Here is an 11645-nt window from a genome sequence, read left to right as displayed (position 1 = left end):
GTGACTTGACTTTTTTTTTTTTATTTACACATTTTTAAAGTTTGCTCTGTACAGTTCTTTGTTTCTATCACTGATTTCCATTCACAGTTTTTGGGCCCTTTCGGAGTTTTTGTGGTGTTTTTGTGTTGGAATTCAGTGTCAGTCATTTGTGTACGTGTCTAAAGTAAAAATACTCCTTCAACTAGGTTCAACTTGAGACCGTGTCCTTCTCAGAAGGATAAAATAGCTGTTATGTGTCCCCAGTACTTTGTCCGCCTCCCCCCCCCACCTTCCGTACACTCATGTGACCTGTGCAAAGTTCAGTGGTAAGCCACCATCCTGGGAGGAATCGTCTGCTCTTTACAACAACTGAAAGTTAGGATATGGAGCTCTTTTCTAAGATGGTGCGCTGAGAAAACTTTGGGAATTGTGGGTAGGCTTTCTGCATATTTCTTTAAGACAACTGAGTTGCCTGAACGCTTGAATGAACAGGTGCCGGGGTGACACCAAGGAAATGAACACACGGAGCACTAACCCTTGATACTGTGTCCAAAAGGAGTTGTGGGATTTCTTTCAAGTTCCTTTTCAGACCAGTGCTAGTTTCTGTTCTCAGGTTTAACATGTTTTGCCTTCTTCAAGGTGAAGAAAAATATCAGTCCTGGCAGAAAAGAGGAGAACTATTTCAATATTTCTTAAACACACCCCTGTTTTATATTTAGAATTTCTGAGGTCTTCCTCTTAGAATGTTTACTGGAGAGGCTGAATTGTTAGGCTCTAAAATGGTTTCTCCATTCAGAGCAGTGGCACAGCCCAGTGGGGGGAGTGCTATTTAAGGCTTACAAAGGAACCTCATCCAGACATTCCGCGTGATTGTGTTTTCCCTGTTTATCACATTCTTCCCGTGCCAAGAGAAACCTCGCTAAAACCTTTCAGAGACCTGTCATTCCCCTTCTTTCGGGAAACGAAACTGCTGAAATGTGAGAGAATCAACTAAGTTAAATATGAGCTTATGGGGACAGTAATTATATTCCATGGACTGGAAATTAAACGCACCCATCCTCATGGATAATGTAGGTTAAGCCATTTGCTCTTGTCTGTTAAACTGTGGCTCAGGAGGGACTAGTTAATGCTCTTTGAAGGTGTCAGTTGTTTATTATGTCAAGAAGGTGGTCCACAGTGGTCTGCTGATACTGAACCACAGTATGATGTTTTTAGTTCAGATGGTGTATAAATTGCCTGGCGTAGAAAAGGCATTTATACTTTCTGGCTGGAGTTGTGTAGTTTAGTAAGTCCACGAACTTTACTTTTTCTAAATCAGGAATAAGCTGTGGTTTTGGTAAATGGGTGGGTTGTAATGTTCGAAGGGTGGATACAGTAGTGCTGTGGTTGGGAGAGAGTGCAGTTTTAATTCCTTTGGGCTTTGCCAGAGGTGGTTGTTTTATGACTTGTTTTGTTTTAAATCAACCGCTGTCAAGTTTGTGTTAAAGACTGTGTACATGTGAGCACGCGGCTTTAGGATTTCTATCATAGATGCTCCATCTAAATTAACACTAAAGGGAAAGAAACTGTGAATTTGCATGGATTAGTTTTGGTTGGGAAATGAAGCAAATACTGTACCCTTGACTTGTAAAAAATAAAGAAGTCATTGTAAAGACCAGAGCGATTTGTGGAAGGAGGACTTGTTTATGTAAGAAAACAAAAGATTGTACCCTTTATCCCTTACTGTAACGGGGAATTCTATAGCCTTTTGAAGATAAACGGTGACATAATACAGTGTGTACATTTATACGGAGCTTAGAAATAATTTGACATGGATAATATTATCACTTTGACTTGCAGTTACGAGGACATCCTTAAAAAGCTGCCTATAGATCAGAATTCATGGTCTTAGATTCTGTTTTCACATTTGACTTGCAAAAGAAAATTGGCTCCCAACTTTGACATGTTGCCTCAGGAACATGATAACAGTTGATCTTTATTCCGCATAATTCTTTCCTTTGGAGAAACATGGAATGACTTTTGTTTATCCTTAGAGATCAAAAGAGGGAATATCTTTCAGAAAAGTTATACAGGGTTGGAGTTTTGTTTTATTTTTTATTTTTTTAGGAGCATCAAATAAGCTAGTTGGAGAAGGAAATGGCAACCCACTCCAGTATCCTTGCCTGGAGAATCCCAGGGACGTGGGAGCCTGGTGGGCTGCCGTCTATGGGGTCGCACAGAGTCAGACATGACTGAAGCGACTTAGCAGCAGCAGCAAATAAGCTAGAAGTCTAACAAGGATTATTAGTCAGTGCCAAGAATACCCAATGGCCATATTAGGATTTGTTTGCAAATAAATATATATTGAAGACATATTGGTCTGATGGGGATTGAATAGCATCTTTCTTTTGTATCTGTCTGCCTAGACCTCATGCATCTGAATCCACTTCCTTTCACCCTGCTCCCTAACCCCCTGCCCTTATTTTAACATTTTTGTGATTTACACGTCTCTAAAAACCTGATCTTCATCTTCTCCTCTGCAGACATATACTACCATCAAGCAGTGACAGCCAGAGGTAGGGCAGTGCAGCTTAACAGGTCTTCCTCAAGTCAATGGCCCTGTCTGTGTTCTTCCCCCTATCCCCACCCCCAAGGAATCTGTCCGATGGGCTGATGGGGTGTCTGGTTCTGCAGGCTCTCTCCCTCCCATCCACCAGCTGCTGCTAGGTCAGAGTGCTTGCCCTGCTCTCTGCCTACTTCTCCAGGTCACATTGCTTTGCTCAATTAGCCTACTGAATCACCACTATCAGTGGTGTTTCAGTGGTATGTTGAATAAGATGCACATTCACTTTATTAAACAGTTCTTTCAAATTTTGTTTTTGTGCTTTTTATAGTGAATCTCCGTATTAGATTGCTTATCAGTAACACCAGAATAAAGTGTTCAAGTGGTTACCCTTATGGCTGTCTATCAGTACACAGTCCCATCACTTTATAATCCATTGTTACTGATTATATTCAAGAAGCTAAGGATAAAATTCCTGAGCCTAAAAAGTAACTAGAAGATACATATTGATATGTCCGAAGCAATCACAAGTAAGGACCTTTGTGCTTTCTCATGTTCTAGCACATGACAAGTTTCAAAACTCTCTTGTATTGACATTGGTACTCCGGAAGGTAAAAATGAATTGAGTAACAGTAGTGAGCCATCCTTATAGTCTTTAGGTGATGTGATCCACTATAACAGCAGATGATATTTTGACTTAATTAGCCATGATAATCAAGGGTGCGAGTCAGTGTCCTTTAGAATATTAATGAACCATGCGCTGTTTTACTAGATGCCCGTGTAGTCAAAAAGTAGAAGTTAGTTGTAAATGAGACAAGCTGTTGCTTTTCTTGTGGAGTTGTGAGAGAATTTAGAAGGAATTTTCATTGAGGATCATGTGTAGGGTACAGAGAAATATAAACACATGGCACCTGAAGTCATGGGGTTCATACTTCAGGGGAGAAGTGAATAAGGCATCTAATGGAGAATTAAAGAGAAAATGCAGGAGAATTGTGAGAAAGTGTGAAAAAAGTTTTAGAATGAGAAGATACTTCATCTGGAGCATTTTCATGTTTTGCAAGGTTTTCCAACTGTGCATTGATTTAAAGAATATTTAATGAGCTCCTGGTTTGTTTCCAGCACTGTGGAAGGTTTTCAAGGGAGACTAATGACCAGTAATATTTATTCTGTGCTTCCCCTATCTCACTTGCTTACTCTTCTTTTGTCAATTAAAACCAAAAGAGGAGGAATAATAGTGGGGTACCCTCTCATTGAGCAGAGTGTGTTTTGTTGGAGCCCCAGTTCTGTTCAGTTGTGCAGAGGCATGATTGATGATTCTGGTATTGGCAGGTCAACAGATTGGGTAATTGACATGCAAAGCCTCAATTTAAAGGGTGCTTTCACTCTCTTCTTCTGGATGTTGCCATATGTATTAATAACATTGCAAAATTGGAATCATTTGAATTTCAGTTCACTCCCTTCACAATAGCTACAAAAATGATCAGAGAATGGCCTTACTAGGTATCAAGGGTAATGAATAATCCATACACTAGGTAATCAATTGTCCAGTGTGGGAATTGGCCGTATTTAAAATAATTTCATCCCAATGTCCTCGCTGATAAAACAGTCACAGAATATAGAATGCTTGTGCATAATTAGATTAGCAGTGACTTCAGATATTATAGTGGAGAAAAATGGCATGGCAGACCAAAAGCTGCAAGGTCAAGATCCTGTTACCATGTAAATACCTGTGATTTATTTTTGATCATAAAATCTTTAACATTATAAGATTTGAGAACATTTCCTCCATGGCATTAAAAAAAAAAAAACTTGGGAAATATTATCAAAGCAGCACCGCAAATTTGAGAGTAAAATTACACATTACACAAATATTTGTGCTGAGGATCACTGTGTATGTTGGAAAAAGAGCAAAATGGAGTTTATCTTGGTGTCTTAATAAAAAGAGGTAAGAAGAATATTCTCAGTGTGGTGAATGTAATGTTTTCTTTCTACTGAAGCTGACATTCTGTGAAAGAGACAATGAATGCCACTTAATATTTTATCTGGTTCGTTGAGACTGCCCTTTATTAACCTTTGTTTTTTCTTTTGAAATTAGAGTCTCTGTCTTGCTGCCTTATTGCAAAAATGATCCTATTTGTTATTAAATTGATGAAGTTCTATCAAAATATTTTATCTAATGCCTTTTCTTTATTTTCTTGTTTTTAGAAGTTTGTGGATTTTCTTTGAGATTTTGGTACTTATTTAGATTACTGGAGATATCAGAGTAATGAAGGAAATAACTTATTGTGAGAGCTTGGGTTTAAAACTGAGTAACCTGTGTTCTTTTTTTTTTTTTTTTCTTTTAAAAAATTCAATTAATTTTAAAATTAACATATAGTTAGTATAACCTGTGTTGTTTTCCATGGAAATGTCTTTACTGGGTTTTGAAAACTTTTTTTGAAATTGTTCTTTACAGTTATTTTAGAAGTAATTAAGAAAGACACTGCACATTAATTAGGGTTAATTTTTATGTCTCTTACAACTTGTATTTATATAATTAGGTATTCATAGAAAGTGTTATATTTTCATGTAATTTCAGGGGTTTGGGATTTAGCTGTCCTTTTCTGTTAAATTAAGTGGGGCGTGTGTGTTTATTTTCACCACAGTATTTCCTATCAGCTGCTTCAGGGAGCTCCAGCGTTGTCAGTTTTATCTCAAGGTCTGTTGTGCTTGCACGCAGTCACTTGTCCGTCTTTACTGTGGTCCACGTCTTCATCAGCTCTTACCTGGCCTTCTGAAAGGTCTTCTCCTTTTGTTATCCTCACTCTTGCTGTCTTTGAGCTATTCATATTCTTGCATCTACACTATAATTGGAGTGATCTTCTTAAAATACAAACACCGTATATCTATGTATGCTCAGTCACTCAGTCTTGTCCAACTCTTTGCAACCCTATGAACTATAGCCCGCCAGGCTCCTCTGTCCTTGAGATTTCCCAGGCAAGAATACTGGAGTGGGTTGCCGTTTCCTCCTTCAGGAGATCTTCTTGACCCAGGGATTGAACCTGTGTCTCCGGCATCCGCAGGTGGATTTTTTGCCACTGAGCCACCGAGGAAGCCCCATAAATAATCCCCCTTTATCCATGGTTTCAGTTTTTACGGATTTAGTTACCTGTGGTCAACTATAATCTGAAAATGTTGAATGGAAAATTTCAGAAATTATAACTTTTAAATTGTACACTATTCTGAATAGCATGGTGAATTCTCTTGCCATCCTGCCCTGCGTGGCCCGGGAATGGAGTAACCCCTTTGTTCAGAGTATTCCACCCGTTAGTCACTTAGTGGCCATCTCGTCTTGGTTACCAGATTGACTGTCACGGTATCGCGGCACTTGTGTTCTAGTCACCCTCATTTCACTTAGTAATAGCCCCAAAGCACAAGAGTCATGACGTTCACAATTCAGATAAGCCAAGAGAAGCCATGAAGTGTCTTATTTAAGTGAACAGGTGAACTTCTCAACTAAAGGACAGGGAAAAAAATTGTGTACTGACTGATGTTGCCAAGATCTATGGTAAGAAGGAATCTTCTATCTGTGAAATTGTGAAGAAGGATAAATAAATTCATGTTAGTTTTGCTGTTGTGCCTCAAGTTGCAAGTTACAGCCACAGTGTGTCATAAGTGCTTAGTTAAGATGAAAAAAAGCATTAAATTTGTATAATAAGATATTTTGAAAGAGAGATACATTCTTAAATCTCTATTATAGGATTTGTTATTAGTAATTTCTGTTACTCTCTTTCTCCCGCAGTGCAGGCAGATGCTTTAACCTCTGAGCCACCATGGAAGCCCTGTTACTCTCTTACTGTGCCTAATTTATAAATTAAACTTTGTTATAGGTGTATGCAGGAAGAAACGTAGTGTCATAGGATGCAGTACTATCCTTGGTTTCAGGTACCCCTGGGGGGTCTTTTTTTCTGATGATCCAACAGATGTTGGCAATTTGATCTCTGGTTCCTCTGCCTTTTCTAAATCCAACTTGAACATCTGGAAGTACACGGTTCATGTACTACTGAAGCCTGGCTTGGAGAATTTTGAGCATTACTTTGCTAGCATGTGAGATGAGTGCAATTATGTGGTAGTCTGAACATTCTTTGGCATTGCCTTTCTTTGGGATTGGAATGAAAACTGACCTTTCCTAGTCCTGTGGCAGCTGCTGAGTTTTCCGAATTTGCTGGCATATTGAGTGCAGCACTTTCACAGCATCATCTTTCAGGATTTGAAATAGCTCAGCTGGAATTCCGTCACCTCCACTAGCTTTGTTCATAGCGATGCTTTCTAAGGCCCACTTAACTTCACCTTCCAGGATGTCTGGCTCTAGGTGAGTGATCACATCGTCATGATTATCTGGGTCATAAAGATCTTTTTTGCACAGTTCTTCTGTGTATTCTTGCCACCTCTTCTTAATATCTGCTTCTGTTAGGTCCCTACCATTTCTGTCCTTAATTGACCCATCTTTGCATGAAATGTTCCATTGGTATCTCGAATTTTCTTGAAGAGATCTCTAGTCTTTCCCATTCTATTGTTTTCCTCTATTTTTTTGCATTGATCATCGAGGAGGGCTTTATTTTCTCTCCTTGCTATTCTTTGGAACTCTGCATTCAAATGGGTATATCTTTCCTTTTCACTTCTCTCCAAGGCCAAATTTGCTTATTATTCCGGGTATCTCTTGACTTCCTACTTTTGCATTCCATTCCCCTATAATGAAAAGAATATCTTTTTTTAGGTGTTAGTGCTAGAAGGTCTTGTAGGTCTTCATAGAACTGTTCAACTCCAGCTTCTTACTGGGGCACAGACTTGGATTACTGTGATATTGAATGGTTTGCCTTGGAAACAAACAGAGATCATTCTGTTGTTTTTGAGATTGCATCCAAGTACTTCATTTAGGACTCTTTTGTTGCCTATGATGGCTACTCTATTTCTTCTAAGTGACTCTTGCCCACAGTAGTAGATATAATGGTCATCTGAGTTAAATTCATCCATTCCAGTCCATTTTAGTTCACTGATTCCTAAAATGTCAATGTTCACTCTTGCCATCTCCTGTCTGACCACTTCCAATTTGCCCTGATTCATGGACCGAACTTTCCAGGTTCCTATGCAATATTGTTCTTTACAGTATCAGACTTTACTTCCATCACCAGTCACATCCACACCTGGGTGTAATTTTTGCTTTCTGGAATAATTTCTCCACTCTTCTCCAGTAGCATATTGGGCACCCTACTGACCTGGGGAGTTCCTCTTTCAGTGTCCTATCTTTCCATACTGTTTTCATGGGTTTTTCATACTATTTTCATACCTTAGCCTTTTCATACTGTTCATGGGGTTCTCAAGGCAAGAATACTGACGTGGTTTGCCATTCCCCTCTCCAGTGGACCCTGTTTTGTCAGAACTCTTCCACCGTGACCCATGTGTCTTGAGTGGCCCTACAGGGCATGGCTCATAGTTTCACTCAGTTAGACTAGGCTGTGAGAGTTGGACTGTGTAGAAAGCTGAGCACCGAAGAACTGATGCTTTTGAACTGTGGTGTTGGAGAAGACTCTTGAGAGTCCCTTGGACTGCAAGGAGATCCAACCAGTCCATTCTAAAGGAGACCAGTCCTGGGATTTCTTTGGAAGGAATGATGCTAAAGCTGAAGCTCCAGTACCTTGGCCACCTCACGCAAAGAGCTGACTCATTGGAAAAGACTCTGATGCTGGGAGGGATTGGGGGCAGGAGGAGAAGGGGACGACCGAGGATGAGATGGCTGGATGGCATCACAGACTCGATGGACGTGAGTCTGAGTGAACTCTGGGAGATGGTGATGGACAGGGAGGCCTGGCGTGCTGCGATTCATGGGGTCGCAAAGAGTCTGACACGACTGAGTGACTGAACTGAACTGAGGCTGTGGTCCATGTAATCAGTTTGGTTAGTTTTCTGTGATTGTGGTTTTCATTCTGATGGATAAGGATAAGAGGCTGTGGAAGCTTCCTGAGGGGAGAGACTGACTGAGGGGGAAACTGGGTCTTGTTCTGATGGGAGGGGCGATGATCAGTAAATCTTTAATTGAATTTTCTGTTGTTGGGCTGGGCTGTGGTCCCTCCCTGTTGTTTGACCTGAGGCGAAACTATGGTGGAGGTAATGAAGATAAAGGCGATATCCTCCAAAAGGTCCCATGCAGGCACTGCTGCACTGAGTGCCCTGAACCCTGCAGCAGGCCACCACTGACCCACGCCTCTGCCAGAGACTCCTGCACACTCACAGGCAAGTCTGGGTCGACAAACTGTGGGAAATTCTTAAAGAGATGGGAATACCAGACCACCTGATCTGCCTCCTGAGACATCTGTATGCAGGTTAAGAAGCAACAGTTAGAACTGGACATGGAACAACAGACTGGTTCCAAATTGGGAAAGGAGTACTTCAAGGCTGTATATTGTCACCCTGCTTATTTAACTTATATGCTGAGTACATCATGCAGAATACCAGGCTAGATGAAGCCCAAGCTGAAATCAGGATTGTTGGGAGAAATATCAATAACCTCAGATATGCAGATGATACCACTCTTATGGCAGAAAGTGAAGAACTAAAGAACCTCTTGATGAAAGTGAAAGAGGAGAGTGAAAATGTTGTCTTAAAACTCAACATTCAAAGAACTAAGATCATGGCATCTGGTCCCATCACTTCAAGGCAAATAGATGGGGAAACAATGGAAACAGTGAGAGACTTTACTTTTGGGGGACTCCAAAATCATTGCAGATGGTGACTGCAGCCATGAAATTAAAAGACGCTTGCTCCTTGAAAGAAAATCTATGACCAACCTAGACAACATATTTAAAAGCAGAGACATTACTTTGCTAACAAAAGTGCGTCTAGTTAAAGCTATGGTTTTTTCCAGAAGTCATGTATGGGTGTGAGAGTTGGACTGTAAAGAAAGCTGAGTGCCGAAGAATTGATACTTTTGAACTGTGGTGTTGGAGAAGACTTTTGAGAGTCCCTTGGACTGCAAGGAGATCCAGCCAGTCCATCCTAAAGGAGATCAGTCCTGGGTGTTCATTGGAAGGACTGATGTTGAAGCTGAAACTCCAATACTTTGGCCACCTGATGTGAAGAACTGACTCATTTGAAAAGACCCTGATGCTGGGAAAGATTGAAGGTGGGAGGAGAAGGTGCCGACAGAGGATGAGATGGTTGGATGGCATCACTGACTCGATGGACGTGAGTTTGAGTAAGCTCCGAGAGTTTGTGATGGACAGGGAGGCCTGGTGTGCTGCAGTCTATGGGGTCAAAAAGAGTTGGACATGACTGAGTGACTGAACTGAACTGGGCGGAGGAGGGGGATCTTAGAACATATCCCCTGTGGATAAAGGGGATCTGCTGTCTAACTCAGTCACTCGTCTGAGGCCTGTAGTGTGTGTGGAACGAAGTCCTTACAATGGCATGAGACCCTCCTCTATCCTATGCCTTCCTGTCTGCTCTCCCTTTTAACTGCACAAGTAGCAGACAGCCATAGCTTTTTCACAACTCTAGAACTTTGATCTCCCAGTCCCTGAGTCAGTCTGGATGCTCCAGTCTCCTCCTCTGCCTATAACTAGCCTGCTTAACCTTCTGAACTTGCTTTAAAACTCTGTGAAGTCTTCCCTGATCCCTGGAGGGCAGAGCAGATTACTCCCTTCTCTGTGTTATTTCTGGGCCTTCTACATACCTCTGTGATTGCATTTATCAGACACTGGGTTGTACTTATTTGTTTACTCTCCTGTGTCTTGAGCTAGACTGTGAATTCCTTTAGGGCAGGGACCAGGTCTTCCTTATCTTTTTTATCCCCAAGGCTAAGTACCCAGAAAAAGGATGCTGATGGGGTGAGCATAACTCACCCGGGACACTCTTAATAGTGCTGTTTACCCAGGCCTGCATGCCAAACAGTACTCTGGATTTGCGTAAAGTGTGGTGGCTTATAGGTGGCACTGTGTGCTTGCTTTGTCGATTATACTGCTGAATGTAATCTTAAAGTGCTCCCAACTCCAGACTTTTCCAAGTGTAGCGAGAGAGAGGGTGCAGTTTGTGGGAACATAATTTTGGTGGCAGTCCGCTGTTTCCTGTTACTCCATGCACACCGTGCCTGTATGAGACACTTTGTACAAGCATTTGACCCTGGCTGTTTTGACCATGAGTAAAGTTGACTTAGTGAACAGGGCTGAGGTGTGGGTTGGATGATGCCATGTCTGATAAGGAGAGGCAGATGGGGGCTATTGCCATCTCTTCTTAACCGGTTTTCCTTCTTTCACTGTTGTTCTCCTCCCCACCCCCGCCCTCACCCCAAGTCAGGCAATCTTCAGACAGCGGCCTCAGCAACCTGGTAAAACATCAAACAGAAGTCAAACTGTGTGACTTCACTGCTTAAAACCTTTCTCAGACAGTTTAATAACTAGCGCCTTTATAGTGTTCTCGGAGGCCCTATGGGGGTGGGCTCCCTGACCCCATCGTTTCCCCAACCTCATCACCTGTGCTTTCCCCTTAACTCTCCTCCACGTCACACCAGACTCTTTGCTGCTGTTAGGACAGGCCATGCAACTTGACCTTGCCCTCCTCCTAGACTCCCAGCTGTACATCTTATTCTCACCTTCTCTTGGCTTTCTTCAGGTCTTTGCTGAAAACGTCACCAGGGACCCTATTTAAAATTACCACATCTTTGCATGCTTGGCACTTGAACGGTCTCCGCATTTCCCATGCCATCCTGGGGAGCAGTGTGAAGGCTGAGGAGCACTGGTCCCGCCATAAGGCTGGATTCCCAGCATGATCTAAGTATTCTTTTCTATCATCCCTTGATGACAGACTTGGCACTGAGGTTTGCAAGTATGTTTGTTCTACCAAACCTATGTCATGTAAGCCGTGACTCCATCTGGCGTGACTTCTACTGACATCTCTTATCACATGGTCCTAACACCGTTAGTACCCTGTTGAACTCTAAAATCCTAAGGGAAGAAAATTTGCCTTTTATACCTTTGTGTTGTGTAGCAACACCTCTTCTCTGACTATCCAATGCTGCATCTCAGGGTGTTTGCTGACATTTATGGCTGATTACTGACTAGTCACCAAAGACATTAAATCAACAATTATTTAC

The 11645-nt window shown here is 41.6% G+C and overlaps 1 protein-coding gene across 2 annotated transcripts in view; it reads left to right on the top strand.

Moving 5' to 3' along the window:
• The window catches only part of NHSL1 (NHS like 1), a 197398-nt gene that overhangs the window by 51435 nt on the left and 134318 nt on the right, over positions 1 to 11645 (top strand). The gene's annotated exons all lie outside the window — the stretch shown is intronic.

Source organism: Ovis aries, chromosome 8 (assembly GCF_016772045.2).
Source record: "Ovis aries strain OAR_USU_Benz2616 breed Rambouillet chromosome 8, ARS-UI_Ramb_v3.0, whole genome shotgun sequence".
Classification (NCBI taxonomy): domain Eukaryota; kingdom Metazoa; phylum Chordata; class Mammalia; order Artiodactyla; family Bovidae; genus Ovis; species Ovis aries.
The sequence above is the reverse complement of the archived record's forward strand: the minus strand, read 5'-3'. Positions and strand labels throughout refer to the sequence as shown.